The sequence below is a fragment of the Pseudochaenichthys georgianus genome, chromosome 14 (assembly GCF_902827115.2).
Source record: "Pseudochaenichthys georgianus chromosome 14, fPseGeo1.2, whole genome shotgun sequence".
NCBI classification, from domain to species: domain Eukaryota; kingdom Metazoa; phylum Chordata; class Actinopteri; order Perciformes; family Channichthyidae; genus Pseudochaenichthys; species Pseudochaenichthys georgianus.
The window spans coordinates 12,912,383-12,939,286 of record NC_047516.1 but is presented as its reverse complement, the minus strand read 5'-3'; the positions used below and the strand labels follow the sequence as shown (position 1 = coordinate 12,939,286).

The window sequence follows — 26,904 nt, the reverse complement described above, 5'->3', positions numbered from 1 at the left end:
GTCTACCTTGACAGTGGACAGCAGTCGGTTAAGGACACAGACTCCCAGTGCAAACGTTTCTGGACAGAAGTGGAACAGCCGGTTCATCTCTCCAAGCCAAAAGATAATTTCTTGATATTGGGATGAGGAGACGTCAGCACCCTGAGAGTTCAAAGAAGAAAATGATTGGAAGATAATAATTCAGGTTGTTGGCAGTACAAGCCATCCAAAAAAAAGCCCCAAAGAAAGACAAAATTATAGTAATTACTGGGGCGTCAGTTTCATGCAATTAATGAAAAGCCTCACTTTTTTAGATCTCAGATTATTACTATTAATGCTTTTACTCTCCTTTTTCATGCTCGTACTTGAATTATTAATTTCCTTATTACAGAAAGTGACTTTTTAATTGTTAGCTTTAAAAATTAAGACATGAATCTTGTTGCTTCGTCACACAAGGAAAACTTTTCATTTTACAGAGGACCAAGATTAGAGTTTCTGTTCCATTTTAGGCTTTTAATGACTAATTATAACGTGCTTTAGAAAGATGCTAGACTTACCTGGATGCATCCATTCTTGAAGAGCGGTACCTTCCAGAGACGAGCCTCCCTCAGCAGGGCCGCCTCCAGCAGGACGACCAGCCGCCGGCTCTCTGCAGCTCCGGGGCTCTTCATCGCCACCACAGCACAGGCTGGGCTGCACCCAGGGCACCCACACCTGGGGAGAAGAAGAGGAAGAGGAACAGGCAACAGATAAGACATTAAAATGGGGAAATACACTTCTCTTAAAAATGCATTTAGCATCTATCTTTCCTATGAGTGCCCATTGCTTTCACTCAAATGCAAGTACAAAAACAACATTTAATGTAGCTGTTATATCAGTAGAATGCCTTATCTTTTGCAATTTACACTTCTATTGTATTTTATGAGGATGCAAGACAACTGGTTTTGAAAACTATTACCACAGTTAATACATAATCTGTCACAAGTTAAGGCCCTGCATTAAAAACTTTAAAAGTACAAAAAAAAGTTGTCTCAAAACATACTTAAAGTATCAAAAATGTAATAATTATGCAGAATGATACATTTCAGAATGTTATCTGTGATACAATTGTGAAATGTATTAATCACTTCAATGTTGCAGATGGTCAAGGTGGAGCTAACTTAAACTACACTACTATATTTGTCTCTTAATAAATCAATCTGAGAGTGACAAGTGAACAATGGCAGTCAAGTTAATTTACTGAAGGTCAAATCTCAGGGTTTCCCTCTGAGATGTACAGGAGTAGAAGTAAGCTATAATGTAGCCAAAGTGGACATAATGTTTAGTAAGTACAGTACTGAGTGAAAGTACTTAGTTACATCCCACAACTGAGGACAACAAAGGATTCAATATACAGAAATGTTCCTTACTACACAAATGTAGCTAAACACGAGAGTATGAAGAGCAGCTTTAAGTTTGGGACATTTTTAAAGAATGTTAGAGAATTCCTATTGTGCATAAAGCATCAGTTCTGGCCGCCTTAGTAATATGGTAAACAGAAATACCGCTCTCTGCTCAAAGAGTCAAGTATGCAGCAGGAAATCGCTGTTTGCACAACAACATCGCCATTCAGTCTATGAAGGCTGGAAGCACAGGATTGAAAAACTAGACTTCATACAAAATGTTTAAATATGTGTGACTTTAGTCCGCTGAGGGATTGTACACACACAGGATAAAGGTATCCAGGCGGGATAATGAGCTGCAGCTGCTGCGGACCCTTGAACAGTTGTGGCCAGAAAACATTTGTCTTCCACCTTTTGATCAGTCTTACCTCTTCGATTACAAACGCAGGATATCCCCTCGACGGCAGGTACATTTATACGGTTTCTCAATTAGTCCATATTCCTTGAAAGCAACAAACAAACAAACAAACAAACAAACAAACAAACAGTAGGCTGCTGTTTGAGAAATCTATCCCGGGGGAGAAATACCTGTTTTTTGGTGAATATACGGAAAGCAGCCTCATTATATAAAAAATGAATATAAAATAAAGGCTACAAAGCGCGAAGTACTTTACATAACTGGTGAGAGGAGAAAATAAGCGCAAAAATTAGGCAGGAAGCAAAAGAATCAGACAGGATTGAGGCCAAGCTGTGTTTTGAACGCTCGTGACTCCGCCCCTCCGTGACGTCACTCCATCTATTAAACAGAAATGTGTTAGTAGGTCAGACATACGGGACCCCTCACACAAAATGGTCGAGCTTTAACTGAAAATGGAAGATTTCTATAGTGTGTAACCCAACAATATATTTGTTAAGGTAGTGAAAAGTGTAACTCTAGGTTCATCCTCTCTCTGTGAATGAATCCTGAGAGACAGACTGTGTCCAGCAGCAGCTCTCTCTCTCTCAGGCTGTCTGATGGGTTTCTTTTTATTTATGACTAACAGAGGGAGTTAAATCTGCCCTATGATATTCCAGATGAAATGGGTCATTTCTGGGAGTCTATTTTTTGTTTGTATAGGCCTACTTTACTTTTCATTGTTTTCACATTAAAACAGCAGCTTTAAAGATAGCCTAATACAGGGGTTCCCAACCTTTTCCCCCAAGAGCCCCCCCAAATGACTCCTGTTGGAAGATGCGCCCCCGCCCCCCCCCACGCGCGCACACGCACACACACACACACACACACACACACACACACACACACACACACACACACACACACACACACACACACACACACACACACACACACACACACACACACACACACACACACACACACACACACAGAGAAGGGGGGGAACAGCGGTAATAAAGTTTAAAAGTCTCAAAAATGCTACAACTACTGTCACAAACTGGATGAATGTGAAGTATTTTGTTAAAGGAGGATGAAGGCGTAATTAAGGAGCACTATTGGAGTGACTTTGATGGTTATTGGACTCATTATTAATTCATTTGGATTCCCGCTGTATGCAGAAATCAAAGGACGGCGCAAGTGGAAACAATTCACAAAGGGATTAAACTGTTTAAAACACATGCTCAAAGTAAACCGGATTTCGCCGATGTGTTTATGTGGATTCAAAAATCGTAAATAATCTACAAAATGGAGGAGACCGATCTCATCGGAGCAACTGTGACAAATAATCCAACTGAAACCGGCATGGACAATGACTATGTTTTAAAAATGCGTTTATCCAGAAAAGCCGTTTCATTCGCCCTGTACAATGCGCGCTGTAAGTGATGAAAATGGGGGATGTTGGCTTATCTGGCGCCCGCAGCTCACAGCCAAAATGCGAGTGAGCGTGGGAGCGAGGGAGGGTGCACCGGTTCCGGCGCTGTTGTTATTAGGATCTGGTGCTTGCTGCTCTAACGGATATAAGAAGAAGAAGATGTTTCTACACTAATGTGGAGGGAGAGTCCTCTCCAGTCAGACTGAGAGGCTGATGTCTACAGCTCAGTGAGGTAAAGGACTCTGAGTGTTTAGATAGTTAACTTTAGTCTAAGTTATCTCAGTGGGTCTCAAACGTTTTGATCACAATTTATGTAAACACATATTTTCAAGGCACTCCTTTATAATTATTGGGATAAACAGGTTTGAAATCATTCCAATGTATACTATAGGACAGTAACCAAAAATATCCTTTAAAACTGGAAAGATAAAAAAAAATGCATAAATAAATACATGTTAAGGTAAAATAGGATATGAACAACAAAAATAAAATAAGTTACATTAATTTGTTATGGCTATGGTAGGTTATTGGTTATGTTCACATACTTATTTGATTACATCCACTTGTCTAAGATGACAACAGAGCTGTCATCTTAGACAAGTGGATGTAATCAAATAAGTATGTGAACATAACCAAAACCAGCTGTTGACTTGTGGATGCAAGCAGCTAATCGCAGACTCAACCAGAGAGAAAGTAGTAGGCCTACATCATCAGCTACCATGTCTGACAGAGAGGAAGACAGTGAGGAGAACAGTCAGGAGGGTAGTGATGACAGTTTGTAGGATTAGTGGTCGTGCTAATGTTGTTCTGTGTTCACCTCTGCATGTGTGTTCTGTGTTCACCTCTGCATGTGTGTTCTGTGTTCACCTCTGCATGTGTGTTCAGTGCCGTGTGTCTGGCAAATAAAGTCAAGACCCCCTCAAAAGTTACGGTTTATTTCATTTTAAGGATGAGCACCAAGCAACATCTCCAGGTGCTCCTTTGAGAACCAGGGAAAAAAAGTTATGTGCACCCCTGCCTATAATAGCTAGGCCTACTAACTTGAATTTGTATTCAAATTAATTAATCAATTAATTTTTATATTTTATTGTATTGTAGAGACAAGGCTTTTAGTGACAATCATGTATTGCGTTACAATTGTATGTAAAAAAAAAATCTAAATATGATATTTGGCCTCAAATCATCTGAGGCCTGGCGCTCCCCCTGCGATCTTTGGCGCTATAGTTTTCTTTGTCTCAGAAGACAAAGAAAACATTAAATGTTAAAGTGGTAACATTTTTGCCTTAGAAAATGCTCACCTGATTTTTTTGACGATATAAATAGTAGATGGTTAATGTTGTAATCAACTAATCGATTATCCACTTATGCCTTCAGCCCTTCCTGAAAGAGACTATAACTGGCCGACCAACATCGCTATCAAAGAACCAGAACCAGATGCACTTGAACTACCAACAGGTACACACACTCAGGTAATGTTCCAAATAATACACCATGGACCTTATGAAAAAAATTCTTTATACTTATTTTGCTTTTATTCTCTTTTTTTCCTACCTAACTGAAGTGGTACTAGAGATGCATATTTTCAAGGCTCCACAATCCCAACGTAATATTTTTGTTTGCACTGTAGTTTGATGACATAGTGCACAAAGTCTTTCTGGATATTGGTGTCAAAATGTCAACAATGTTACAAACATAAATACATCTCAATGCCATCTCAACTGATGATAAAACTAATCCTCAAACTGTTCCACCATCAGAATAACAAAACCAATCCAAGGCTGAGATTGCAACACTGGAAAATGTTGCAATCCTTACTTATTGTTGTTCAATAGCCTTTTCTGCAGTAGCTTGTTCTCTCTTTTGCTCCCAGAAAATATGTTTAGAATATGACCTGATGCACAATACTTTAATATCTAATTTTGCTTTATTAAGAAGACAAATAATTTAGATGTTCAAAATCTGAGATTAAAAAGGGTATATTTTAAAGCAGTATATCACATCCAGACAGGACACAATAAAACAACAAAACACATTATATTATAGAAGCAACATGAAAAGCAGCACCAGATACTCGATGGGGAGGACTGAATCAAGCTTAAATAAAAATATACTAAATGCTGTGTGCTGAGGTAGAAATCTGGCTTGAAAAAGTGTCTGTCCTTATTTATTGTTGGTTATAGAGATGAATGGACAGAAACACATGTGATTGTGTGATTACATTTGAATTTTCAACCAGTTATTTTTGCTGTACCAGAAACATGTCAGGAGTGTTGTTGTTTCTCTGACCATGATGTAGGTTGTGCCTCATGCAAAAACCTTTTTAGATCACAACATACATGAAATTACAGAGATTGTTTCAGCCTCTGTTTGACCTCAGTAAAAACATTTTCCTAAGCTCCAGACGCTCTCTGTCCGCATATAGAGTCAACAAATGTCCCCTCACCCCAGTCAACAGATGTCAGCTATGGGTAGAAACTATTCGCTTTCAACTCTGGCTCACCTCACACAGCTGACGGATAAAAAAACAAAGTTGACCAGTGTGTCAGAGCCAAGGTCACGACAGGAATGTTGATAAGGAAAGACGGGCACAGTGAGCAGCATATCTGCATGTTGACAGAGTGTAGCAGTGGGAACACAGTGGTGTCCCATATCAATTCAGATTGTGTTTGACTTGTACATTTTGTGTGTTCTGTGGGTGAGATTAGAATAGTTTTTATTTTATAAATCAAAAGGTCATTCTCATATTCCGTGGGCTTGAAACCACACGTACAGTAACCCTGTCATTCTCTTTATCATGCTGTATCCTCTGCTGACAAGACGTTTTGCGTATTTGCACAGATATGTGTGCGGGTTTACATTCCATTACCCTCAGTCATACTAGTGTGAATGTGACAGAGCTGGAAACTGTTAATATTCATTTTTTCTTAGGCCAGGTTGCTTTTTGGGTGGGTCTGTGTGACTACGAGACCAAACCACTGGTAACGCCCATGGGAGCCAGGGAAAACATTTCACACACTGAGGGCATTATACTGTGCTTACAGTAGAGGGGGATAAAATGGATGGGCCTACCTTACATGTCTATTCAAGTCTGAGGCTGACCATTTGCTATATTTTTCTTGTTGTCAACAAATCCCATAATAAGACCAAAACTGACAATGTGTTAGCCTGTCTCGCAATACTTTCAGACTTTCCTACCCTGCTTTGACTCTCGGCCTCAAGCCACATTCTGTTGCCAGTGATGAAGTAAATCTTTAAAACAGAGTTAAGTGAACTATCCACTCTGCACATCTCTCTATAGTGTTTTACAGTTTCACTTATTTGGAGCCCTGTTGGATTGAAAATTAGTAGATCAATAATTAAATCAAACCAGAAACCAGATAAAGGGACAGAGCTAACCAAGGCTAAGTTTTTATTCAATTTTCATGATAATATGTTTTATAACATCTTTTACAATTGTTACTCTTTCTGGTGAGAAAGACTTTGAGATAAGATGACCTTGCATTTGGCTTTAATATTAGTTGTCCATTATGCATTAATTAATTAATATTTGTTGGCATTTCATATGTAAAACATATGAAAAACCTGCCGGTCACAGCTTCAAATAGCTTGCATTTTTTTGCAAGTAAATCTTTTGGAGCTTTTGTTGGAGCTTTGTCAAAGAAAGGCACATCATGGTTTTGGCCCCATGTAACAATTGTTGCAACATACTAAATGATTGATTAACTAAGACTTCGTTACATTGAACATTTATAAATTCTCAGTCAAAGCCATAAGTATGATGGTATACAATTGTGGTGGCCTTGCATAAAAAGCAACTATTTTCCAAAGAAATAAAGTGCTGCATAAATATTCCCTTAAGCAATGATTGTCTTTTGAAATGGTAATGATAAATCAGAAAATCTACGCATGCAAATGTAAAAGATGAAACATTTAGCTTGAATTACTCAGAATAAATACATATATAATCATATACAGTGCGACAGTATTTACTAGGGAGCTCAGCTGGACTGCTTGTACAAGAGATGAAAACACTCACAGAGCCTCGGGGGAACACTGGCTTCAACTTCCTGGATCCTAAGTGTGAAACCGAGAAGGAGCTTCTACATGTTTAGCTTGATATCTCAGTGATGGATTGAACACAGTCGGCTCTGATCAGTTTAACAAGAGTTTGAAAAGTGTCTGCAGACCCCCCCTATGTCTCCACTCTACCCTCTTAGCCAAAGAATGTTCAGCACCACACTGTAAATCAATGTCAACCCACAACCAACTTTGTCCTGTCAGGAAAGCTTTGTGCACTCGACTGAGCACATTATGTTCCCAAAGACATGTCTAATCTCTGACTTTGATCACTGCCTGTCGGACCAAACTGAAATGGTTTTCTTTTCTTTTTATCTTTTGAGGCCCCTCTCAAGCATTGTAGCCTTTGCATCAGCTAAACTGACGTACAGATTTTCAGGAATTCTCTGTTTGAACATTATGTACTGTCCACACTACTGATGGTACACATCCCTGTAGATGATAGATAGAGAAGAATAAACTGTCTAAGTCACATTATACTCCATTATTGAACATGGTGAAGTATTTAAACTGTCCGAGTCTCTATAAAATAAAAATCAGATTGGATGGCTTGCCATGAAATCAGAGAGGATGAATCTACTTAACTTTGGGTACCCCCCTTCCTTTAAATCTAGTGTCATTAGAGGGGTTTTCAGTAAAATGTACACACATTTATATCCAGCTATAGATTAATTGTGGTGTCCCCTTAAATGTCATCAAGAGCTCAGACTTTTGATTTGTGCAATAGGTTCCTTTTGGAAATTTAATTTCATCAGCCACAGCCCACAGCTATACTTTGTACTAATCAGCAAATGCAAGCATGCTGTCATGCGGAGCACTTTAAACATTATACCTGCTGAACATCAACATGTTTGGTTTGTCATTGTAAGCAAGTTGGCATGCTAACATTAGCATTGAGCTTAAAGCACTAATCAACCGCTGTATACAGTAGATCCATTAGCAGGGCTGTAGCATATGCAGTCAGATTGACCGTCATGTTTTTCTCTACTACCTTTTCCAACACCATTTCATGTTCAAATGTTGTGTTTGAACAGCATTTTGGTGTATATTAACATGTAGCCTGCTAGATATTGAACTATAATCATTAATGCTACCAAATTTAGAAGGATTTTAAAGTTAGTTTGCAATAGTCCAATAAATCAGAAATTGGGGATTTAGAGACGGAGCAATTTTCACAACTAACACAATGATAGTGTAATCAGTGGGCCAATACTACTTTTAACCACATTAATTGGTCTTTTTGACACTTCATATTGTAACAGGGACAGTGTCTTTTTTATATTTAGCCATCCTGCTCAGCTATAAGCATCTACTGTGCAAATAGGCGCAAGTAAAACCATTAAAGTAGATGAGCAGATGGTTTCTGGCTAACAGACCTCACTATGTATTCTCCACTTATCCATCGACCACTCACAGTGCAGATACAGGCAGCGCGACTGGAAGTTCAGTTGGCCATGAAAAAGCTACAGTAATCCTTAGAGGCAGTGAGTCTTCCTTCCTGCCAGCTGACATGACCATAAATATCCTGTTGGAGCTACCCTCCTGCCACTGGAGGGAGACAGAGGCCAGATGTTAAGAGAGGTGCTGACCATTCAACAGCTTCCCTTAACCCCTGTCATGTTTTACACTTCATCAGCCCTGTGATATCAAGATGAAATGGTGAACTGCGCACCCATTCACTGCTCATTTATTTAAAAAAAATTCCTTCTTTCTTCTCTTCGTCTGAAGCACCCCACTGGGGCCGGCTTTCGGATGTCAGATCTTACCCCTGCCAGTCTTGAAAAGCTTTAGTAGAGAATTTCCAGAGTGGGAGACTTGACATCGTTAGGGTTAGAGAAGAAAGAAAGTGGTGGATAGATGGGAGCAGGGAGAGACACCCGTAGCTTGACCATTATCACAAAGTGGGTCTGAATTAAACAAAAACGCAGTGTTCCCTTTCTCCTTTCGCCTTTATGTCATTATTAAAGGTTGTACGCTGAAGGTGGAAAACATCGAGATAATAACATCAGGGCCAGCTGCTCAATCAATGTCATGGTCTGTTTAATGGAAAAGTGGCAGGTTGTCTTATTACTCTGTACAGTCAGTGTGTCTGATGGAGCATAATGAATGGAGATGAAACAGTGGACGGTTACATCCCCAACCCACCTCTTATTAATTCCTGTAAAAAGGAATTCAAATAAATGTATCAATAAACTGTAATATTTTGGTGAAAATCTGAAATTGTAGAGGTGCCTTCATGCATACATGGGTCTGTTTCGTTTATCTATTCATGTTCTTTTTATAGCAACAATTACATCATGAGGAGTTCTTTCATTGGTAGCTATAACACCAAACACAAGTACTCTCTTAAATCATCTTTACACAACTAAAACAACTCAAATGCAGTTTCATGTTTTACTACTTAGAGCCTGAAGCCTGAGAATTCTGTTTGACCTTGGATATATTTTCCAATCTTTACTCTCTTCCCCTCTAATGAGCACTCACCCTGTGCTTTTTAACCTAGTGGAGCAAGTGTCACGTTTTCCTTTGTGAGAGGAAACTGTTTGATAGGTGACATTTTATGAAATATGACAGAGCAGTCTTCTCACAAAGCGTCCTGGTTATCTGTTGGCAGCAGGCGGAGAGGAGCACCATGCATGATGCTGTGGATCTTTTCCATCAATAGGGGGCAGTGTGGTTACACAGGGAGCTCTGCTGCTTTCAAAATATTCTGCACAAAAGCTCTCTTGAGTACAAAAAAAAGGAAGATATTATATAATAAAATCATTTGACAAGCAGAGCAGCAGTAGGAATGTCTGGGAAACGCAATATCTTTCTGAATTGTAGTTTCTCTCTCTGATACTTGTGTCGCCTTTTGGCTTTCAAGCTTCTATTAAAGCTATCTTAATTATCGAAAAACCTTTTAATTTTAGTGTGGAGTTTAGTTTGTGCTGTTTATCCCCCTCTTGGTACTTGATTTTGTAATTGGAGTATTGACCTTGGATGTTTACCTCACCTTTTTATTATAATTTTGTTTAAAAGTTCCAGTACCAATTCCAGTGTAAAACCATTTCTGTCTAGCTGAGCCACACTTGGAGCTTTTTGTACATACCTGTTTACTCTAGGTATTAAAGTCTCTTCCAAGTGCTTAAAATGGTATAAACATTTTCTTCCATTTGAATCACTTCCCTATAGCACCATGGGTGAAGAATTAAATTGAGGCCTAATCAGTATTGAGAGTGTTTTACCATGAGCATTAGGCTAATTAAGATGAATGGCATCAGATTGCTTGGATGAAACTACGCAGCATATAATCATCATTATTACTCAGCTAATTGTCCACCATTGTATTACGGTAGTTATACCTGGGAGCGACTTTTTTCCTCTCATCAAGAGTTTAATTGAGATTTGAGAGGATATTCTGCCCATATTGGAGTTATCAGACGTTTCATAATCTTGTGCTATTGTAACTATTTTACATTTTAACACCTTAAAACAAAAATCACCTCCTCGTCTGTGATGGCCATGTGTTCTGATCTGATGATTTTGCTGATGATACACTATTGTGGGGGAAACTTCTGTGTAGCAATGCAGGAGGAGTCATCGACTCAAAAGGAGACACGGGGAGAGCTGGAGCTCTGATGTCAAACACTGATGGTTTATTTGGAGCCTCGGCCGGAGAATTCACAAAACAAGTGTATTTAGCTAGTTCAGAGAGAATAATCAACATTGTGCATAACAAGATATAATCATAACACCTCTATCAGCTGACGCCAACAGGCAGGAACAGGGAGACAAAACACTGAGAGCACAGCAGCCAAGGTTACAGGTGCGTGTGCTCAGTCAGGACAGTATGAACTGATACACTGGGTCAAAGTTATGGGCCTTGGAAATTATTTCCCCAACAACTATCAGCATCTTCTTTAGTGCTTATGAGAATATATTAAGTTCTCAAATGTGCAAAATTCCTCCCACATGCAGTAGATCACGTTTAGAGTATATCGTATGGTATCTCAAGGTCTGGTTGCTATAGTTTAATAACCATGACAACCTGTACTTCTTGGAAAAAAGTCACCTGGGGGAGGTTGCATCGGAGAGAGCAGCCATTACGTAGGAGCAGGGAGCGGAGGTGGAGGAGGAGGCACAAAACAAAGCAACCATCACCTCACTGAGGAAGCACAACACATGAAAGACAAAATGAAAATTACCAGACAATTCTGGATGTACTCCTCAGAGGCATTCAGCAGTGAGAGACACACGAACGGCTGGTTTGTTAGGCTCACTTTATAATTAGACTTTGGGCTGCCACCATCATTCCTCATCTCTGTGCAAAGGAGAGCACCAGTCCTCATCAGAGCAACCTGCCTGGAAGGTGCTCATTAATGAAGTGATGGACACACACACACACACACACACACACACACACACACACACACACACACACACACACACACACACACACACACACACACACACACACACACACACACACACACACACACACACACACACACACACACACACACACACACACCACACACACACACACACACACACACACACACACACACACACACACACACACACACACACACACACACACACACACACACACACACACACACACACACACACACACACACACACACATACACAGAAAAATACTCACATCTCCACTCATGAGCCCTTTCCACTTTATTTATTCCAACTGCTCAAATAATTGTTGTTCTTCCTATTTTTAAATGAGGACAGGTTTCTAACAGCTGTGTAATAATGCCTGCCGCAATAATCTGAGTATTATGACACACGCACAAATACACACGCACATACAGTACACACATGCACACACCTTGATAATCACACTCAAGTCAGTTTAAGGGATGCTAGCAACCACTTCATTTTGTTTCATCACCTTCAAAAAGAAAAGTAAAGTCAGTGTAAAGGAAGATATAAAAACACAGCATTGTTTATTCACTGAACATGGTTTATTTGCAGGCTGGTTGGTACTGGAGTATAAGTTCAGCTCCCTCGGGCTCTCCTCTCTCCACCTCCGTATACCTACCAGTGAACACTCTTTTGTCTACCTTTGTGTTTAACATTGTTCATTATATCATGCGGTTACATATCGCCGCCCTGGGATCAGCAGACTTGATTGTTTTTGTCTCTTGTAGATTAGTATAGGTTGGTTAAACTGAGCTATTAAGTATACTTTAAGGGCTGAAACATCTTGTTGCTGCTGTTATGCAACACACACAAAGTACAAAGAGGATACAAATTACAATCAAATAACATTAAAGTAGGAAGAACCCATCTGAAGGAAACCTTGATCACCTACAGTAACTGAGGTCAAAACTGAGAGGTATACATAAGTAGTGTGGTATAGATATTACATATTATATTACATGTCATTTGTTAGACGCTTTTATCCAAAGCGACTTACATACATTCGGTATACTGTGGACAATCCCCACAGGAGCAACATATACATAAATGTATTATCCGAATACATTTATATGCTAGCGGGGGATGAGGATACACATTTTCTCTAGGAAATTAAAAGAAGTGTACCACAAAAGAAGCCTGTGACATAAGAGATCATTTATTTCCGACCATAACAACACAGTGTACATGGCTGGAAATGATAAGACTTGTACTGTTATTGAGTGGTGACATTGAAAGTTTGGAAATGGCAATAAAACCAAGCTGACAATAAACCTTTCCGGTACGGCAACCTTTCTTGGATTTGTTTTGTCATAACACAAATGTTATATAAGCAGTAGATTGTTCAACAGATTGTAAACAAAAAAAGGTGTCCAGTGTCTGAGACTAGCTCGCTCTGGTTTATAAAAGTATTGCTATTAATTAGTTTCGGAACTCCTGGGTTGTTTCTATTATCATGTGTAGTTATCTAGATGTAATAAGATGGTATATATACTAGCTTTTCATTTGATCTACATGGTTAGCACTTTTTGAGTACAGTGCTTTTAATTGGATCCACATATTTCTTTACTGGTGATTCACTCTTCTGTTGCACCCTTTGTATGAATTCAAATATTGTTTAATCATTTCCCCTGTAATCAGATATTAAATAAGATGGGTAATACTCTGTGTGCTGTCTCTTATAACGAAAGTCATTCTGTGTCCCATAAATCCACACATATGTGAGAAAAGATCAATTCAATGATTTGTGTGTTTAATTCCCCTTGCCCAAATGATAATACGTTATCATATGTGCTTACATAGGCATGTTATTTTATTTAAGCACATTAAAAATGATATTGATTTTGTTGAATCAATATCATCATTTTACTGTCCCATCAGATCAGCTCCAGTGAACTGAATAGATGGCCAGCTGATGCCTCTGAATGAAATCATAAAACATACATATAGTCGTACAGTATGATAGTGAGATTACCATGACCTGTAATACAAATGGCTTCATTATAAACACTTCTAACTTTGGGTGTTTCAGCAGATTCACTTTCAAAAGAATTGAAACTTCCCATAATGCAGCCTCTTTCAATAAAACTGTCTGTCTTACAAAATATACACCAATAGTTTATAATGCAGGCTTTTTTCTCAAAATTCTTCCCAGCTCAAGAGATTATTCAAAACAACACAACTTGAGTCACAGAGTACAAGATACTGTGATGTGAAATAAGCCCCCTGTAATTGTGTGCAGTGTCCTCCTGTGAAAGGCTTCTTGCTCCTCTCCCCTGAGCAGCATTGTATTCATTATAATTGTCTTTAAAGACATAGGACCTCAGTCAGTGTCTGTTTACTGTGATGGATTAAAGGCAAATAATAAAATAGAGGATGGAGCTTGTTGACAGAGGGAGAGGAGATGGGATGTGAGTGGGGCTAACAGGGAGCTAATGGGACATGTGTTCAATGTGGTCACATGGGTTTTAGAATTACCTTTGGTAATTGGGGAACAGGGAAAGTAAAAGACAGATTGTATTCATGCAGGACTTTCACACAACTACACACAGCCACACACACAGATACGGGACAACCTTAGAAGTAGTAGCACAGGCAGTGAAAGAGTGAGAGTAGATGTGCCTATTGTTAAAGCCATAAAAAATGTATTGTATTTATTAGGTCTTCCTGGTACAGAGGAGGTTTTCAGGTCACGGTCCTGTAGTGCTTGGCGTCATCTGGGAGTTGTTTGAAGTCTTCTCTTATTCAGTCTTAACTACACACTTTTCCTCTTGTTCTGAAGTTGCTGAGGTAAATCAATTTCAACACAACCATCCCTTACTAATTGTTATGTCATGGACATGGAGGAAAAGATAAACTGCTATAATGAAAAAGGGCTACGAAGCTTAGACTGTGGAAGGACTTTGTTCTTTAAGACAACAAGACTCATTTATTTGTATAGCACCTCTCAACAACAACTCAATTCAGAGCTTCACATAAGTCAACAACCGACAAATCTAGAAAATAGAAAAACAAGGCCACCATGGTGCAGAGTAACCAGGTCATCCCCACACAGCTGTATGCAGGCTGTGCCATAATGTGTACATTAGAATTTAAATACTCAGGCATTACTGTTTAATGGCACTGAACTAAATTAAATATTTAAAGGGCTTCACCATCAAAGTGATGTAAAGGGAAATAAATATTGATGAATGAACAAACACTTGGTTCAAAGGCTTGGAAGCTGGGAAAATTAAAAGGGAGCAAGGGTCTGCATAAAGAAGGATGCTCAGTGGGGAGAAGTGAGGGGTTTCCCATGAGGCCACACACATAACCAAATGCATGAATTCATGCTACTGTAAGTCATGTTGGTTCAAAGCCCAGCCGTTACAGTGCTCCACACAGCTTAAATGTTCCCAATCTGTTCAGACCACATGAGGCATTAATACATAACAATATCTTGTCTTACATTTCTTTTAAGTCAGCCTTTCTTTTGCACAAATACTATGTACATGCATTCATATGGACTTCAGTTGCATTTTATATTTATGATCTGCCAATCCCATGTGTGGCTTTACATCAATGAAGCCTGAGATGTAATTTCATTAAATAAAAATGTATAGATTTGCGTCATGCATCACAGCTATTAGTTTATGGTCTTATCATAATTTACTTTCACAAGGTCAAACCAAGCACAATTGACATGCCTTTATAAAACGAATACTATTTTTCTATCAACTAGATTGTATAATTCCAGAGTGATGTTTTATTTTGAAATATACCACCATTTCAGATTATAAAAACAAGACGTTTATAGGTTGCATAATCGGTTATCAGTGTGGATTTGTATGTGGCCGAGGGCGTACAGGTCACTAAAGATGTGGTAAAAATAGCAAGGTTAAGGTCAACGGTCAACACCAGCGTTAGTTTGTGTTCTTGAAGAATCCCTTCTCCAGCATTTGTGGCAGCTTTAAGGATGCCAGAGGCTCATCATGAAGAATGACAAGCATGGGGGGCGTGAACTTGACCAAATGAGGAGCAGAGTTCATGGCTAATGATTCATTTTCTTGACTTGAGGCAGAAAGTTACACTTTTGTGAGCAAGACGCTTTCATGTTTCATGCAGGCAAAAATACATATATTCCATTACGAATCAGAAAGTTTCAGTGACAGGATGTCAAAAGTTTTTATTACTATGGTTTAACATCTCAATCAGAACACATCCATTTACACAATCTAATGGATTGTTGTTTTAATTTGTGACAAATACCATTACTGTGTGTGGGAGGTCTGAAGCATTAACACATGTTGACTCACAGAATTGACCTCATAGATCGTTAAATTTTGGTATTCATACGATGTTTGTCATCGGCCATTATGTGGCTTTGACTCTCTGACTGTGTGCATATCCACTGGCATCGAAATGAAAGAAATGTTGTCAGTCTTGCATCAAAAGAGGAAGTGTTTAAAGTGGAGCACATCATGGGACAAGGACAAATTGACACATTCTTTATTTAACAGCTTGTGTGTATGTGTCTTCAGTGGACCTTTGGCTATGCTCCACATTAAAACAGCCTTCTTTACTTTTTTAAGTATTTAATCAGATTTCAATTTGCAAGTCCCTTTTGGTAAAAGTGTAATTCATCTTTTGCCTCAAAGTGTCAGGCCCACATGAGCTAAAGATATGCAAATGAACTCACAGTGACTTCGCAGCAGCATAACTCACAGTGCCCTCCTGCTGGATTTGTCCTCGCTCTAACCCCATGTGAGATGAGTGGGGAAATTGTTGTCCCTGGTTGAATTCTCCAGTGACCCGCTATTTGCCTTCCATTGTAGCTAAAATGCAAAAACATTTTATGGTAGACATGTCAAAAAAGGTCTGTCAGGCATAGATACTACATCAAGAAAATAATTAATGATATTTTTGGGGTTAATTATGTAAAAGGACTGTGAAGATTTTGGAATAAATTGAGCGATTTGTGTTATGGGGAGTTAAGATTCCTTCTTTGCACTCTGAAATTAAACATGAAACATAACTGGGATATTCTCAAGGGTGTAGGCTTTTGCTTATTAATTCATTTGAATACATTTTTTTATTGCATTTTTCAAGCATCTCAAAAGCTACAGGCAGCCTAGAAAGATGATTTATTTAGAACTGTTTCTAAAGACAACATGTCATAACTGTACTCAATGACACACCTGATATCTTGTTGGGACCTAGCACATATGGAATAAAAACAACAACATTGATACAAGGCAGGGTCTCGGCCAGGTCTGAGCTGCACATTGGGCAAACAATCCTGATGGGCAGGATTATTTTTACATTTGGTGACTACATTTTAGTTTTTGTAAATACATTTAGAAGGAAATGTATTAAATCGAGGTCATACTATATGTGTTATATGTCACAAAGGGAATTATCAATATTTTTACATTAACAATGCATTATTAGAGTACTCTATAGAACATTTTGCCGTTTTGCCAATAAACAATTAATTTGTGAAATGTTAAATGCTTCTTTAAATGTGTTTATTTGTAGTATTTAACCAATAAACAACATGTAGGACGTATTCTAGTACAGGAAAAACATAGCAAGGTAAAAGGTCACTCTATAAAATGCACATAAAAGCAAGAAATGGAACAGCCAAGTGCAGTGTAACCTCGAGAGAGAAAAAAAACTGACCATTGAACATCATTTCAACATCATGTGGCAGAATTATTCAACAATGCTGGCTAAACTTCATTTCATGTCAATGGAACATCCTCCGCCTTAAGTACACTTGTTTGATGATTTATTCACTTGGCGCCGGGCCTGTTAGCTGCCGACGCATGTGCAACGATCCATACATGGGTTGGCTCATATGGACTTTGTGGTGGGAAAACGAGAAGTGGAGAAGTGTGTGGGTGTCATCTTGACCTTGTGAACAGGCATTTGCTTTTGCTGTCAGAGCCACCAGTTGTGTCAGTGGACTTCATGTTGAGGTTAAAAGCCCTTTCATCTGCCAAATCTAAATATGTAATGACCTCAGGCGCATTACTATAACCCTGGTCGTTCCGTTGCCAGATTCTTCTGATTAAGTGGATCTGCTGAAGCTAACGATGATTTCCTATAGTTGGTCATCTTAAAGGATTGAGCAGTTGGATAACATGTTGCACAAGATACAAGTTATGGCTTGCTATAATAGGAGGACTTGTGATGTGGGGCTTTAAGACAGTGCATTACCAATATTATATTTGGCGTGATGAAATATAAATGAGATTTTCTTAATTACAGGCACTTTCCCCATGTTTGGCTGGTTGGCATAATCATCCTCAGGATCAGTGTTCTCTCTATCTCATTATTATTCTATCTGTCCTTCTGTCTTCCTTCCCAAGCTCCATGTTGTCAGTACTTAAGAATTGGAAAATATCTGTCTAACTATTCAGCAACCAAGCTCCAGCCAGCCAGCGATGTGCCTGTGTTTTTAAATAGTCTGTGATTTAAACTACTGCCTCCCTCTGTCTCTGAGGCCACTGAGAAGAAGCTGCAGAGATGCTGTGTTATTCTAAAAAGCAACGAGGGAGTAATTGTGTTGAAGAAAATCTATACTGCCAAGTATAGATTTAGCTTTATAATATGACAGCATTTCAAACAGAAACACGCTCATCCTAATATGCAAATAGAAACTCCAGTAGAGGTTTATTAACTTTCAGTCGCTGCATTCATGTTTTGGTATTGTTTAAATTTGAATTTAATACCATTTTAGAATTTTAAACAGTATTTGACTGGCGTGTTTCTGTTTGCTGTCGGAGAATCATTTGTTATTGTATTCAATATTGTGTTTGCCATCACTGCAATTTTTCCAATTACATGAATTGAAAACAATTGAAAACACGAAAATGCGAAGAAATTACTCGCCTGGGATGAATGCTCAATGAGAAAAAAACATTTGATATTGTTTGTGTTACGTTCCCTGGTAGATCTAGGGGTACCAAGGGAAGTAGCGACACACAAGATAGCTGGACGAGAGAAAAAGGAGAGGAAACTCAATGCTCAAGGAGTTTAAGTGAGGTTTTAATAAGAACATAAGTGAGGCGGCTCACCAGCCAAATTACAACACAAGACTACAATAAACATCACACAACCAAGCTGGGTCTCACACAGAGACATGCTGCACACATGCAGCCAGACGAGAAGGAGAGAAAGAAGGGGCCTCACTGCCGTCCTCCTCTGGTCCTATATGGAAGCCGTGATTGTTAATTAGGAGCACCTGGGGAGAGGCTGCACCTGGGGACAATCAGAGGGAGAGAGAGGAAAACACACACACACGACCACACACACACACACTACGGCACGTAACACTCCCCCCCATAAAACACACCTTATACTGCTCACCAGCAGCCAACACCGGAGCAACACATGGAACACACACAACACTCACTGAACACAGATCCACATCGCTCTGAGCCAGGTCCACACCAACCGCTTCAGAGACGGAAACACCCACACTACTGTCAGACGGATGCAGAACTTAACTGCAACTCACCACTCTGTCGCATCGCAACCGGGTGCCGGGCTTTTGGCTTTTCCAGAGCAGCTGCCACCTGCTCCTTCCGAGCTACACACTCTGCCTCTAGATGACCAGGATCAAGACAAAAGAAACACAATCTCTTTTTCTTGGGTCCTGGAAGAGCAGCAGAATGAGCATGTGTGGCACGCCTGTTACGAGCTTTCCGGAAACCAAAACGATGAGGAGAATCGCTCTGAGCCAAAAGCTCAAGCCTTTCCTCATCCGCCATAGTGGTGGCCTGCTTCCTCTTCCAAGCTGCACAGTCTGCTATCATATGACCTGGGTCAAGACAAAAATAACACGCTCTGTCTATCCTGGGACCTAACAATGGAACACTGGCACAGGGAACATCATTATTAGGAGCTCTCCGATAAGTGTCCCGCTGAGGAGGGTCCCGCTGAGGAGGATCCCGCTGAAAAAAAACGCTCCTGTGTATCAGCGCAAACTCGTCTGCCAGAGTGGCAGCCTGCTGAAGAGTAGTCACTTTCTGCTCATTCAGGTAGACTACCGTACGCTCCGGTACACAGTTTTTGAACTCCTCCAACAGCATCAGCTCACATACGGAAGCGATGTCATCCGCTTTACACGCTCTACACCACCTGTCAAAGAGGACTTTCTTCTCCCTCACGAAGTCCACGTATGTTTGGCCAGCAGCTTTCTTTATGCCGCGAAAACGCTGCCTGTAGGCCTCAGGCACAAGCTCATATGCCCTGAGAATAGCACCTTTCACCTCGTCATACTCCAAACTATCCTCGACAGAAAGAGAAGAGCAAGCCGCTTGAGCCTTGCCGACTAGCTTGCACTGTAATAGAATAGCCCACACGTCTTCTGGCCAGTGCAGGGCCGCAGCAATGCGCTCAAAGGCACCAAAATAGACTTCCACCTCTGATTCCCGAAACACAAGGACCAAATTAATATGCCTGCTCACATCAAAGGAGGCAGCAGGACCAGAAGGTGTAACTGCAGAATCACCCACCACAGCTGCTTGGAGCTCTAGCTGACGCATCCGGACAGCAGTGTCTGCCTCCAACTTCCTGAACTCCAGCTCCCTCCTGAGCTGAAACTCTCGCTCACGCTCACGCTCCTCCCTCTCACACTGGAGACGAGCCATACGTACTTTTACCCTGGCATCTACTTTAGACCCCGTAGGTGAGGATCCTGCCGAAAACGAGTCAAACTGAGGTGTGGTGAAAATGTTTGCCTGTTTCGTAGCACTCTGAACCACCGTGCCAGGAGATTCCACTAAAACAGGCCGCCTCAAAACCCCCTGTTCAACTAGTCCAGCTATCAAAGTAGCCTTGAGTTCACTTTTTACCAGAGCCGAGGAAACAGAAACATGATAATGGTCAGCAACAAACCGCAAATCAACCTTCCTGCACCCGTCTAGCTGACCCACAGTAGGACTGGCCACAAACTGCTCCAACACAAAAGCCATCTTTAGCAACGGCTACTTACAAATATTATTATGTATTTATTTACAAACTTCCCCAGATCCTGCCTACCAACCTTTACCTAACTATCTTCTGGAGCGTGCCGGGCTCGAGGTGACTTTAAAGGCAAACATCAGCGGCCGAAACCCTGAATCGCCTGCCCCCAACAGGGAATAAATCCCCACCCAGGATTACCCTGAAAATAAAAAAGGCAAAATAAAAAATGAGTATCCGAAGGAAGGACTGATTCAGTCCAGCTAGACACTCCCCTGTCTAAACTGAGGAAGCTGTTCAACAGTAAATAATATCACAGCCAATTCTACACCTATATACACTACTGCTCACCACCAAACACAATAACACTAACCAACAACCAAATACTCACTCTTTGTCTCAAAGATTGGACGAGCCCCCATGTTACGTTCCCTGGTAGATCTAGGGGTACCAAGGGAAGTAGCGACACACAAGATAGCTGGACGAGAGAAAAAGGAGAGGAAACTCAATGCTCAAGGAGTTTAAGTGAGGTTTTAATAAGAACATAAGTGAGGCGGCTCACCAGCCAAATTACAACACAAGACTACAATAAACATCACACAACCAAGCTGGGTCTCACACAGAGACATGCTGCACACATGCAGCCAGACGAGAAGGAGAGAAAGAAGGGGCCTCACTGCCGTCCTCCTCCGGTCCTATATGGAAGCCGTGATTGTTAATTAGGAGCACCTGGGGAGAGGCTGCACCTGGGGACAATCAGAGGGAGAGAGAGGAAAACACACACACACGACCACACACACACTACGGCACGTAACAGTTTGTTTGAAATCTTTACCTGCCACCACCAGCACCATCAATAAAGTCAACATAAGAGGAGAATAAATCGCATGGTGGGGTCTTTCACTTCTCAGAATATTAATGAACAGATAAGCACATTTTAATGAATAATTCGAAAGGAAGAAATGTGTGAGGCATGAACAGACTGCTCATTTGGATGGGTGTGTGGTTTGAAGCCGCCACTGCCGTGAGAGATGATGAGGTGCAGAACAAACTGGTTGCTCTGTTTTGATTCACCTTGGTACAATGTGAGTGTTTTCTGATTTGAATACCTGGGGCCTGTACTACGAAGCTGGTTCAACCTAACCTGGATATGTTTGAGTTAGCCGGTTGGCCTAATCCAAAACATACGCGCTCTCGCTAAACGGTACTACGACGCGGGTTATCAAGTGGATCGCTCAAGCCAGCCGTGTCCTATCTAGTTAGGTGCGTGTTCACATGAAAGGGGTGGTATTTGGAGCATTCGACCAATCACAAACATGGACAAGCGTACTGACAGCGCAGCGTCATACTTCCTGAATGAAAAGTCAACTATAATATTAGACATATGAAGAAGTTAAACTTTAAACATCCATGACTTAAACACTTTATCCAGGATAAAAGCCTGTATTCACCTGCAAGGTGAATACAGCTGGTAACAGAAAAAGTGTTTGAATGCGTACATTAACAGGTTTATGATATCACTGCCCCGTCTAAAACACGATCTGACTTTAATTACATTTGTCTCGAGTGTTTCGTCAACTTAATGTGTTGCTTAAAATAATACTTCTGCATACAGTATGTGACACTGTGAGTGTTGCACGGCCAGATACGGCTCAGCTGACTCAGATAAGAAAATATATAATACATGAAGTGATATGCCGCGGACTGTACTTAATGTTACTCTGATCCGGTTACTTATGTTGTGGCAGATATTTAAGTAAGCTTTCTTAACGCTAATGTTATAATAGTCAGATTGCTCTGAAGATGGGAGGTGATATTCTATTCATGTTCACGTTCACACAGTCGGTGATTTTTGCCGGGCGTCTTTCCTGCGACGGCAGTTTTTCTGTATTTCCTTTCTCCTGTAATATGACTTGATCGCTTTAAACTCCGCACACTGAGCTCTGATTGGTCAGCAGGCGGTGCTTTCACTGAGTTGAGCTCTTAGCCTGCAACCTAACCTGGTCCCGACCAGGTTAGCTGCTTAGCATATATTACCATGGAGATCTAGCCTGCTAAAAAGAGAACCAGCTTCGGATGACCGGAAAGCCGGAGTTTTCCCTGAATTTAGCCGGCTAAGCGAAAATCCTGCTTCGCAGTATACCCCCCTGGTCCCGACCAGGTTAGCCGCTAAGCATAAGTTACCATAGAGATCTAGCCTGCTAAAAAGAGAACCAGCTTCGTAGGACCGGAAAGCCGGAGTTTTCTCTGAATTTAGCCGGCTAAGCGAAAATCCTGCTTCGTAGTATACCCCCCTGTTCTCCACTCTCTGATGACTATGTTGCCTTTAGCAAGACACTAAAGACCAGCTCTGTGGGGAAAAAAGTTTCTCCATGGCTGACAGTCAAGAATTAATGATGCTTGAAGAAAAAACGTCCTTGAAACATTATGAATATAAAGGGAACCAAAATGTCCCAAATGTTGGAGGGCAGCCTTTACAACTGTATTCTGATTAATGGAAGTCGTGAGCTGTCTGGCGAGCAGTGCAGCCACTGCTCTAATCTCATTTCATTAAAATGCTAAATGTTCTCGGAGAAACATAAGCCAGGCATCAGTATGCTTTGCATAAAGAAAATCAAGATTAGATGTGCCTGGCTCAGTGTAAACAAAGAATATAGCTATATACATTATATGCATGTCGAAAACATAGGAGGTGCAGATGACACATGATGGTGCAAAGATTGAATACAGTGCAGCAATCTTGATGTAATATGTGTACGTCTGTATTTTATAAATGATTAGCAATAAACAAATAAAGATGCATCAATGTTACTAAATATAATCTGTATATATTGTTGGCATGCCTGCGTCATCTCATTTTTTTGTGTCCGACGCTCCCTCCCTCTTTTGTCTCTCTCCTTTCCTCTAGCCTCTTGTATCCTGCTGGTTCACGCTCGGGGGTCTCCCAAGCCCTGAAGCCATTGTAGATCCTTCCATAAGTCTTCTACACATTACAGACGTCATGCTGTTCCAACTATACCCATTCGCTTCTCACTTCCCATTATCAATACACGATTACTTCTAGGATGATGATGTAGTCCTTTTTTGTCTGCACTGGACTGAGTTGGAAGAATATGAAGACAGTCCATGATAATAATCCCTGTTGGTGTCCATTAGAGTGTGAGAGGTGTTGCTCAGACTGATGAACACGGGGAGTAAGGATCTCCTGTGGTGTTCAGTGGTGCACTGCCTTGGTGGTATCGGTCTGGTACTCAAGGTCTTTCTGTGTTCATCCAGAAATGCTTAAAGAAGGATCCCAGTGGGCATTTTTCAAGCATTCAATAACTATCTGTAACTGGAGATGCAACGACAATTTCCGATAAGATGTGCAGTATATTTTAACATTTACGGTATAGATTGTAGATAATACTTTGACCCGAGATTTACAATCATTTGTTCTGCCAGTTTGAATTTACCTGCATTATCCCATGCCAGCCTACCTGACTGTTGCCCTTTAGCCAGATTCCTTTTGAATGTGTTTGCCTGTTTAATCTGTCTGACTGTTTTTTGACTGTTGCCTGTTTTTGGAGCATGAGTAATGTACAATTTAATTCTTCCTTTAGAAGTCCTGCATCTAGGTTAACAACTGCTTTTTTCTGAGTGATGTTGACCCTTATATGATGTGATTCAGACCGGGTTGATGTTACTCATACAAATGTGACCACAACACCTTTGTATTCAACCTCTTGGTCCCTGCTGGTATCATCACACACAGCCACTGGGAGCTGAGTGTTACTGTATGTCAGGTGTAGAGCATAAACAGGAAAGGCGTCCATCAAAAGATGAACAAAAACATTATTTCTGCTCTCAAAATAATGTTTCTCCTGCTAAACCCACACAAAATCACACCTTTTATTAAATGTTTGAAACCAGATTATCATATTATATGCCTTGCAATGTGCTAAACCTTTTCATTGTACTTTTAGAAATGTTTGGATAAATTCATCAAGCACTTCTGTTCAAGTTTGACAATGTGAATTTTTATTATTTTAATGATCCCATGATCGTCAATTTATCATGCAGCGTTGGAGCTAACATCTGCTCTGCAAGCTGGTGGCCTCCACTTGTACGTTTTTTTAAATGTTTTCGTCCCCAGCAACAGAGCTTGATAAATCTGATAATTGTATCCTCAAATAAAAACGTTTGCCTGTAGGGTGGTTTCTGTGCGTTGTTGTTTGTATTTATACCCTCATATATTAAAGAAAACACTAAAAATAGATGAGATGCTGCTTCATTGACACAGTTAAGGCTCCCACCTGCGTCATCACTGTTCATGTTTCTGTTACATCTCAGCTGACTGGTATCACCCCCGCTTGGAGCTTTGTGGCTGCGAAAGCGGTGCCTTTCCATGAAATCAATGCAATATTGTCCCATATGTAAAATAAATGTGGAGCTTGATGTAATTGCCCGAGGAGCACAGTTACTTCACACATGGAAAATATGCTAATTACTACAAACACTGCATAAATGTAATTTCTTTCTAAATGAAAATGAATTACTAACCCGAGCATGTGCACACCCACGCACAGGTTAGATCTATTGCAAGAGTTAGAGAATATACATGCGCACACATATATGGTAAACAAGTACACAGAGGAATTATTCAATTCCCACAATTTTTTCACCTACTTCTTTCTACCTCTCACACAGATACCGTGCTATGTCAGTTGTGCCGTGTGGGATATTTGGCTCACTGGGCCCTTTAGAAAACACATTCAAAGCTTTATCAGCTATTTTTCCTATCGTATCTAAAATGCATATTATCCATTCAACAGCAGGGCTATGATCAAGGTTTCTTTTAGCAGCAACCACTCTGCTGATGCAACCCAGTCTCACGGCATTTCGTGTTCACCAACACGATTTTTAATCTATTGATTCGTGTTCACCATCACGATTTGCCCCTTTTTTTCGTGTTGCACAGCACGATTTTAAAAGCAATGTATTTCTACTGGTAACGTGTTTCGTGCCTGCAGGCTGCAGCACGTCTTTTTCTCCGGTCGGGTCGTGGAAGACCGGAAGCTGTGTGGTTCATAAAAACATGTTCTTACTCAATATCAAGCCACAATTATTGCTTTTATTTTAAATCCTATAATTTCGGACTTTTGTTGCCGTCTGTGAGGAAAATAAATGGGGCTCAGAGCCTCAGGATACTGAAATCTGTATTTTTAAATATTTTTTCCTTCTAATTTGTTATTCTTTTCAAAATAACACACTGTTATTTACTCACCAATAACACACAATTATCCTTGCTTTTATTTATTGGTTTAATTCCATAATCTCGGGCTTTTTTGGTGTCCGTCAGGAACTGAATTTCAAAATAAAAATAACCGGAAACAGACGTAGGCCTATAAGGGACATTTCGAGCATCATTGCGATTGTCAACATTTCTGAGTTTAGGATGGCCGAAGACACTACACTACCCATAATCCCCAGCTATCGTTTAGGACTACAGTTCCCGTAAGGTTGCAGAGCGTCAAACAGCTGTGTGAAATGGAACGAAAACACGCCAGACTATCCAAAACTGGAATCGAACGCCCCTCCAGAGCTACACATGCTGGCTATTGTGTTTCGCAAAATGTTCTATGGAACGTCTCTACTGAACGTTTTCGTTTTTCCCACAATTAGAAGTTGCCATTATTAAAAACATTGGTGTTATCAAATGTAAAACATATAATTAATAAATGGGTGAAAATCACTTGTGTCCATAATGCGCAGCATTATATTAATGCCGTATACCCACATGACAGCTCATTGCTACTTTGTAATTCTACTCCACTACAATTCAGAGGTTAACCTGGTATTTTTACTCCACTGCATTTATTTGAGTTACTTTGCAGATTCTGATTAATTATGTGAAATATAAACAACCCTTAAATCAGACTTTAGTTACACCTGAGTAAAATTCAGGTAAGGTGATTGTCAAGTGCCAACAATCAGGAGAGATATTTGATAGTTGGTGCTTGAGAAGACTAAACATGTATCTGCAATTTACATGAATGGAAACAAGTAATAAAGTATATTCATTACTCGTTATTCTCTACTAATAGTTAATTAAAGACTGTATATTATGGCTATTTTGCACATCCCTTTCAAGATTTTCAAAGGTTTATTGACATATCATACACAACTACGGTGTAGTTATGCAATGAATGAAAAACTTGGTTCCTCAACAGTGCATTACAAGACATCTATCAATATGTGTGTACCTCCACCATTAAACTGTCATA

At 40.2% G+C, this 26,904-nt stretch overlaps 1 long non-coding RNA gene across 1 annotated transcript; it reads left to right on the top strand.

Annotated features, from left to right (window-relative positions):
- Positions 1–2,749: 2,749 nt before the first annotated feature.
- LOC139435070 (uncharacterized) lies at positions 2,750–24,828 on the top strand. Its single transcript, XR_011644344.1, has 3 exons — positions 2,750–3,422; positions 4,565–4,659; positions 23,547–24,828. It is a non-coding gene; the product is annotated as an uncharacterized lncRNA (long non-coding RNA).
- The last annotated feature ends 2,076 nt before the right edge of the window (positions 24,829–26,904 follow it).